The sequence below is a fragment of the Mustela nigripes genome, chromosome 2 (assembly GCF_022355385.1).
Source record: "Mustela nigripes isolate SB6536 chromosome 2, MUSNIG.SB6536, whole genome shotgun sequence".
Taxonomy (NCBI): Eukaryota; Metazoa; Chordata; class Mammalia; order Carnivora; family Mustelidae; genus Mustela; species Mustela nigripes.
This window is the reverse complement of record NC_081558.1, coordinates 215595917-215603479: the sequence shown is the minus strand read 5'-3', so window position 1 is coordinate 215603479 and position 7563 is coordinate 215595917. Positions and strand designations below refer to the sequence as shown.

At 54.3% G+C, this 7563-nt stretch overlaps 1 long non-coding RNA gene across 1 annotated transcript; it reads left to right on the top strand.

The window, feature by feature from the left end:
- The first annotated feature begins 221 nt into the window (after window positions 1-221).
- On the top strand, window positions 222-5298 carry LOC132010348 (uncharacterized). Its single transcript, XR_009402233.1, has 4 exons — window positions 222-585; window positions 2670-2771; window positions 4580-4722; window positions 4939-5298. It is a non-coding gene; the product is annotated as an uncharacterized LOC132010348 (long non-coding RNA).
- Window positions 5299-7563: the final 2265 nt, after the last annotated feature.

The following is a 7563-nucleotide window of genomic DNA, read 5'->3' as shown; positions in this document are numbered from 1 at the left end:
ATTTGCTGAATGAGTTCTGACCCCATCCGTGGGGTTTGGGGAGAAGGAAATGATATAACACACAGAGCATGGGGAGACGGTGCTAGAGGGATGGCACAAGCCCCCTGGGGCGCATTGAAGGTACCTTCCCACAGGGCAGGTTCTTGGTGGGGGGTTCTTCTCCGGGCACCGCCGTGGCCCAGCACCACTTGGTAGTGAAAACAGGAAGCATGGTAGGAAAGTCCGGCGTGCCTCCGGAGGCTGACACATGGGGTGTGGTGCCAGCAGGCTGCGGACCAGCCCAGCGATCCAAGGCAAACACGGTCAGCTTCCTGGGGACCAGCCCAACGAGTCCCCACACCTTCCTGGGCATTACCCAGGGGCCAGCCAAAGGTGCTGAAATGGCAGGTCCTGTTGCTGCAACGTGCTCGGGGACCTGGAGCTTCCCCGTGCCGCAGCCCGCGTCTGCGGAGTTGGCAAAGCGTCCCTCCACTCTGTGACACGGCCCTGGGCGCACACCGACCCCAGCTCACTGACGGAGGCTCGGAGGCCCTCGCTGAGGCTCGCTGCTGCCGTGCGACGTTGCCGGGACTGGGTCCCAGGAGGGTACGCGGTGGCGGCTACTCTGACGCGGGGGATGGGTGCGTCGAGAAGAGGACGGGAGAGTCACTGCATCTCTGACTTTCCGGAGAAGGAGGGAAGGCAGAGCATCTCTCCTGCCATGCTGTCTAGCCATGGTGCTTCCGGAGCCGAGGGCGGGGCTGGGGACAGGAACGGGGCGGGGGGTGGGGTGGGGGAGGAGGAGACTCTGCTCTGATGAGCGGCCGCTGAAAATCTGGAGGAAGACGCTCCGACTCGAGGGGGACCCCCCGACTCCGTCCCTAGAGACGGCCTCCCAGGGACACAGGGCTTTCGACGTCAGACCCGACAGGCGAGGAGCCCCCCACGAATCTCCACGGCCTTCCGTCTTGGCTGCGCGGGGACTGACGCAAGCTCACAAATGTGCTGACCTGGTTTTCATCGCACGGCCCCGGTTCATTTCCTGCGGTTCTCCCCAGGGCAGGCCACGCTCCCAGCACCCAGCACCCAGCACCCAGCACCCAGCACCCAGCACCCAGCACCCAGGCTGGGTGGCGCACGGGGCAGGGAGGGAGGAGGGCGGAGGAGCAGAGACACACGGCTTTGTTGGCAGAGAAGTGAACTGATGTCACGGAACACAGGTGTCTCCCTGAACAGGAAATGCAGGAGGAGTGGCATGCCTGAGGTTTGAGAGCGATCGTGGGTACACAATCCGCTAAGACAGGCTAACAGGACAGGCCCCGGGCTCCAGGGCAGCAGAGGAGGCAGGTCAGGGGGGCCCACTGTCTGGGGCAGAGGAACCTTCTGGCAGCTTCTCTGCCGGCTCGGGGACGCGGTGAGGTTGCCGGGATGAGGAGCCAGAAAAGGAACAGCTGCCCAGGGCCAAGAGCACGATCTTCATGTCCCAGGACGGCCACACTTAGACGGTGCGAACATACTGTGACCACAGACTTTCTGCTCAGGCCCCTGCTGTAGCAAGTCTACTGGGGTTAAGATCTTTGGTGCAGACGACACCTGAACACGCAAGGACAAGCTGCCGGCAGAGACCGGGGCCGGCTGGTGGGGCTCCTTACTGACCGCAGTCTGCACGGGGTCCTGTCCTCCAGGCTGTCCCCGGAGGAGGCGGCAAACTGCTCTAGGAAACAAGTGTTTCTCGAGCGTGTGTTAGAGGCCCGGCGCCCACCCAGCCCTGCAGGTGCACAGCCTCAGTGGCCCTTCCCCGATCCCCGGAGCCGCGAGCTTCTGTGGCCCAACACAGAGAGGAGGAAGAACGGGATGGAGAAGCTTGTTTGTCCGAGCAGAGAGGGGCTCCCCAAATTCACTGCGGCTGACGCCAAAGTCACTACGTGAGCTGTTGGGAGAAAGTGAGATATGGGTGATTTCTAATTTGCTTTTGGATTCTGAGCTCCTGCTATTGGGACTCCGAAGGGGGCTGTGGCCATGCTCACTGCGGCGCAAGTCCTAGAGCTCTGCCCTCAGCCCAGCCTTTGCACATCGCAGAGCAATAGGCCTCATTATTCTGCTCAGAGGGTCAAGGGGCACCGACGGCGGGCACGTCACACCCATTCACGATGGACATGGTCACGGCCAGTCTGGTTTGGGCAGCTGGTCAACCACAGGGACCCAGGCCATCCTCGGAAGGGGCCTGGCCAGTGGCCTCTAGTGTGGGGAACACGAGCTAATGTGGAAGTGACCGGGAGGTCAGGCACGACCAGCTGTGCCACGCAGACACTCCCTGTGCGGGAGCCCAAGGCCAGAGCCAGGCATTGTGCAAGCAGAGGGTGACGGGGTGGGGGACAAAGGTGTGACGGGTCTGGGTGAGAGAGAAACAAGAGCCTTCCCGCTCCCACCAGTGCCTGCTGCGTCTGGGCTGTTTGGGAAGGTGAAGACTGCTGGTGTCTCAGTGCTGGGAGCCGAGTGTGCCAGAACCGTGGGGACGCAGGAAGGGGGCATTTGTAGTGCGTGCCGTCTTCGAGGGTCTTGCACACTTGGATGGGATTCTCAACTTCCCTCCTCCTAACGGTGCCCCAACAGGCAGCGGGTCGTCAGGTGTCGTCAGGTCCCAGATCCGCTCATCTGCCCTGACCTCTCCTCCTTATGCTACTGTCTAGGTTGACCGCACTGCTTTTCATCGAGACCATCACTTTGGAAAAACGCATCTCCTTGGGTCTATCACTCCTTCTTCTGGACTCCATTCCTGGCTCTGACTGTGGGTAAGTTCCTTAAACTCCAGCTCATGTCTCTGGGTGGTCATGAGCTCGAGGGATTTAGGGTGTGCAAAGGCCCAGAGCAGAGCCCGGGCCACAGGAAGGACTGAGTACCAGTTGGCTATGTTTAAGATCGCTGTGGTCTCTCCTGCGGCACGGGAGCCAGCAAGCTGTTGAAAACATAGCTAATCACGTCGCCTTCTGCTTTTAGGTCCATAAAAAATTATTCCCCAAAAGGTTCTGTGAAAGGGTCCAGTGTGATCCTCTCCAGTAACTGAGACCAAAATAGTCTGCCCGGGGATGTAAGAGAGAACACAAAAGAATCACAGGGATTTCCCTCCAAAAAGGGAGAGAAACTATTTCATGGCTCTCGGTTCCGGGAAGGAATTATTGGCATAGAATTCATGGAAGGAATCCTCAACAAAGACACGAGTATGTTTGTCTACATAGAAGGAAAATGTCATGGGGGTAGAAATGATACAAGGTCAAAATAAGTGGAAAATTTTGCAAATATATCAGCATAAATATGACAAGAAAAGGGTTGAACTCCTTGATATACAGCAGAACTCTTACCAATGAGTATGAAAAACACACTCCACCAAAACCAAACAAACAAACAAACAAAAATCCACAGTCAAAAAGCATACAATTTGCAGAATTCCGAAAATGCTGATCACACAGGTCATGTTTCTGGAGGACCCTGGCCCCAGACACCGAGCCGAGTGTTTTGCATGTACGTGTTGATTCGGTCCTCACAAGGGCTCCATGAAGTGGGCCCGCCTGACCCCTGGTTTGTTAATGCACAAGGAGGCCAGAATTTCCCCCAGGTCCCCCGGTTCTAATCAACAGAGCCAAGAGCTGAGCCCCTCTTGGACTCTGAAGCCTGGAACCATTATGCTATATAATTGAATTTTTACAGTAAGCCAATTTTTAAAGATATAATCTCACGAAGAGTCAAACGCAAATCAAACCACTTGAAGTGGCATCTTCAGCGATGAGACCAACATATGGTTTTGAAATGACGGCGTCCACTCGGGGTGGGACATGTACACCTACACACCGGGGCCTGGGAAGAAGTTGCACGATCTGTTTGGAAAGCAATTCTGAGATATGTAGGAAGAGCCTTAACAAGTGTCCTTCCTAGGGGACGCCTGCATGGCGCAGTTGGTTAAGTGGCGGACTCGTGGTTTCGGCTCAGGTCATGATCTCAGGACCAGGAGATAAAGCCCCGCACCCAGCTCTGCCCCGGGTGTGGAGCTGACTTGAGGGTCTCGTTCTCCCGCTCCCTCTGTCCCTCCCCCTCTGCCCACTCCCCTCCCTGCTTGTGCATTTGCAGTCGCTCTAAATAAATAAATAAACAAATCATTTATTTATTTATTTGTTTATTTGTTTATTTATTTATTTGACAGACAGAGATCACAAGTAGGCAGAGAGGCAGACAGAGAGAGAGAGGAGGAAGCAAGCTCCTGCCGAACAGAGAGCCCGATGCGGGGCTCAATCCCAGGACCCTGAGGTCATGACATGAGCCAAAGTCAGAGGCTTTAACCCACTGAGCCACCCAGGTGCCCCTAAATAAATCCTTTAAAAAATGTTCTTCCTCTATGACCCGGGGATCCTAGAAATCTATTGTAAAAAAGCAGAGATGTGGTCAAAGATTGCGAATCCAGAGGGTTTATCACAGCATCACTTACATACAAAAGTTGGAAACAACGCAACTACCTACCACGACCTGAGAGAACAAATCATGGTGCCTCTGGGGGGGTGGGATATTGCACATCCTTCTTACAGCACGTTTTTTTTTTTTTTTTTTTGAGGGACCCGGGAAGAGCTCGCAGAATCGTGGGAGCAGACGGATGGTGCTGTGAGATTCAGAAGTGAAGACGTTTAAACCGGGTTTGGGGGAGTAAAGGGGGAAATTCCCAAGCAAAGGAGGAAAATGCTCCAGACAGAATTCAAGGTGAGCGAGGACCAGAGGCCTGAGAGAGCCTGGCGTCCTGGGTTTGTGAAGTGGCCCTGCAGGGGCCCGGCCGCCCAGGGCAGTGGCGGGCGGTGGGCAGGAAGAATCAGTTAGGAAAGCCGCGGAAGGGCCCGGGAACCAACCAGCCTTTTCAGCGATAAGGAAACAGGGTTTTTTAAAATCTGCCCCCCCCCCCCCCCCCAATAAATTCTGCAGGTACAGACAATCTGGAAACTCCAGCAGGTAATAAACGGGAGGAAACAACGTTGCTCTCATCTCGCACGCGGTGCAAGTGCTTGTCACCGCAACATTCTGTTCTAGGCATGGATGGATAGGCGGATATTTTACAAAAGGAATAACTGGAGTTTTTAACGTAACATCAGTAATTCTTCATGATTCTGGGGGCACCTGGGTGGCTCAGTGGGTTAAAGCCTCTGCCTTCGGCTCAGGTCATGATCCCAGCATCCTGGGATGGAGGCCTGCCTTGGGTTTTCTGCTCGGCCAGGAGCCTGCTTCCCCCTTTCTCTCTGCCTGCCTCTCTGCCTACTTGTGATCTCTGTTTGTCAAATAAATAAATAAAATCTTTAAAAAAATTAATTCTTTATGATTCTGTCTCCCCTCACCAGAGTGTGAACAACTCAAAATTAGGAACCGTGTCATGCTTTCCCAGCATCGGGACGATTCCTGTGGGTGGGTGGGTAGGACTTTCTTCTGTGACATCATATTTACAAAATCCGCCCCCCAACTTCTCCCCACCTTGAACAGCCTTGCCTCCCACTAAGGAGCGCTTGCAAAAGGCCTCAATTTCTTTATCCTGGAAATGGTGAGAGCTTGTATGACAAACAGATGTGGGGACCCATTCAGGACCCGCCCCCCAAGTTGGCATAACGATCATTCTAAGTTAAGACATTTGAGATTCAACAGAGGCAGAACAAAGCCTCTTTGGAGCTTCCCTTAGTTGACAAAAAGCAGCAACTTCTGAGAAATGAGGCTGTCATATATCCCCTCCCTGGGGACATACAGCCCTGAAGAGGACAGAAAGACCATTCATACCTGTTAAAGCAAACATGATCGCAAATTCTCTCCTGCCTGTTCTCCTAAAAACTCCTTTGTCGTTCCTAAAGAAACCTATTTGTTTTCCCCACGGAAAAAGAAGCCCATCGAAGCTGTTTCTTCCCTTTGCTTATTCCTCCAAAGTTAGCGGTGTCCATTTTTGACCATAAGCAGTTCAGGAGTCCGCTACTGTTGTGTTGGATCCCACACGCATAGGAAAATCCCTCCCATTGATGGCTTTAATATACAAGAACCTGAGAGGGTAGGGAAAAAGCTTTTCCTCCCCTACACAGGCAATGGCCCCAACATACACGGCAAGAGAATGAACCACAACTTCTGTACCATCAGCCCAGAATGGTCAGAACTCGGTCAGTGAGTGCCAGCTTCCCTAACTTGGGTCCTCACTTCTAATTTAAGGCCAACTGGAGAAAGTCAAATATGCTCCCCTAACAAAACACAAAGGATGCCCCACTTCTGGGAGCCTGCTCCCGCTTCCCGTGGTGACAGCCTCCACCCAGGGCACAATAAAGCTCTCCTTGCTTTCCCCATGAAGCGTTCCTGGTCCCCTGCCTGCCTTTGAGTCTCTGCTGAACGCACATGATGGTGACTGACGCCCCTCATAGCGCAAGACCTAAACATGCAGACTTTTTGTGTTCTCTTTTGGGTGTCGTCCTCATTCCCACGATGGGGGTAATAATCGCTTCACCCATGTCGGGCTCTGACAGTAACTGCTAGGCAAGGAGCCTTCCCAAAGGCACCTGTCCACCCCCTGGAGCCATTGGACAAGCCGGAGAAGATTTGGCAGATGTGTATGTTCTTGGAAATGCTCTTTCCACCAGCCACTACTCAACAGAGACAGAGTGAGGAGTGAGGGCGAGAAAACACTACATCTGGGGGTTGAGAGATTCTAGCAATCGGCAGGAAGGTACAGGGTAGCTTTTACACACTTGGACTCTGGATTCAGAGCTGGATTCAAATCCTAGCTGTGCCAGTCAATAACCTTTGCCAGATACTCCCCTTCTTGCTAAAACAGGCCTGGGATGAGTGCCTGCCTCCTGATCTGCGTGGACTTGAAGGAGCGGGCAGGCGAAGGCTTGGCCCAGCCTCAGGAGGGCCGCACACATGCACTGCTCCAGGGTCCAGGGGAGCCCCTCACCTGCCATCCGACCTGGGCCAGCCCATGGCTCCAGGCTAGGGCTGAGCCTGGGAAAGGCATTTCCAAAGCAGCATCCAAAGGCCTGGTGGGCGCGGGAAGTGCAGATCGGAATGCTTATCTGCCCACATCAGCAGAAGGAGAGAGGCTGCCAGCTCTTGCTGGGGGGACAGGATGCGGTAGGAAGCAGGTTAGGGTTCTTGGAAAGGCGAAGACCCCTGAGCAGAGCCTCACTTCTGCCCTGCACGTGCCAGGAGGGCTCAAGGGGGAGGGTCCCTGGGGACAAAGGAGCCTCCTGTTGTTGGCTTAGACCTCAGGCCTGGGCCCCTGGTCTGGCTGGAAGCAGAACTTTTCTGGATCTCAGCCTCGCCTTCCAGGAGAGCAGGAATCATCTTTGCCTTCCTGCCCTGCAGCGAGCTGGTGTGTGTAGAGTGATGGAAAATCATCGTGTGAAATGACATATGGGTGTGAAATTCTTCTTTCTCAAGATTGATTTATTTATTTTAGAGAAAGTGTGAGGTGGAGGGGCACAAGGAGACGATCCAAGCAGACTCCAGTCTGAGCGTGGAGCCCAACACAGGGCTCCATCCCACAAGCCGTCAGACCACAACCTGAGCCTAATCCAAGAGTCAGTT